This window comes from Mus pahari, chromosome 2 (assembly GCF_900095145.1).
Source record: "Mus pahari chromosome 2, PAHARI_EIJ_v1.1, whole genome shotgun sequence".
Lineage (NCBI taxonomy): Eukaryota > Metazoa > Chordata > Mammalia > Rodentia > Muridae > Mus > Mus pahari.
This window is the reverse complement of record NC_034591.1, coordinates 144,626,077-144,626,728: the sequence shown is the minus strand read 5'-3', so window position 1 is coordinate 144,626,728 and position 652 is coordinate 144,626,077.

Here is a 652-nt window from a genome sequence, read left to right as displayed (position 1 = left end):
TCTCTCTCTCTCTCTCTCTCTCTCTCTCTCTCTCTCTCTCTCTCTCTCTCCTTCTCTGCATTAATGACACTCATTGTACCTCAAAAATACAATGCCTAAACTATGCCTGAACAAGGACAATACCAGTAAACATGCTAACATGAAATGGGAAGTCGCATAGGACCCCACTGCTAGACTAAGAGCTACAGGCAGCCAGGGAGTGCTTCCTCAAATCTTAAATGATGAGCACAGAGGCAGATACAGGAAGAGAGAGGCTTCAGCGCACTCCCATGTTCCCGACGTAGTTCCTTGTGTACAGTGACATGTGCTCTGTGACTTTTGCTGCATTTTAGGTTGTACCTCTGAGAACATGGGCTTAAAGACATCAAATTCCACTGAGGTGTGACACCAGGTGTCATGGAGCATTTTGAATTCCTTCAGGTCTTTACCATTTCCTGGAAACATCTCTGTAGAGGGTTAAGCCCAAGAGAAAAGTCCAGCTGTGGTAGTATGGTAATGCCTTTAATCCTAGGACCTGGGAAGAAGAGACAAGAAGATTTCTGTGAGTTTGAGCCAGTCTTGTCTACCTAGTGAGTTCCAAGCCAGGATTACCCTCTGAAACACACTGTCTCAGAAGAAAACAAAACAAAACAAAACAAACAAAACCCTAACA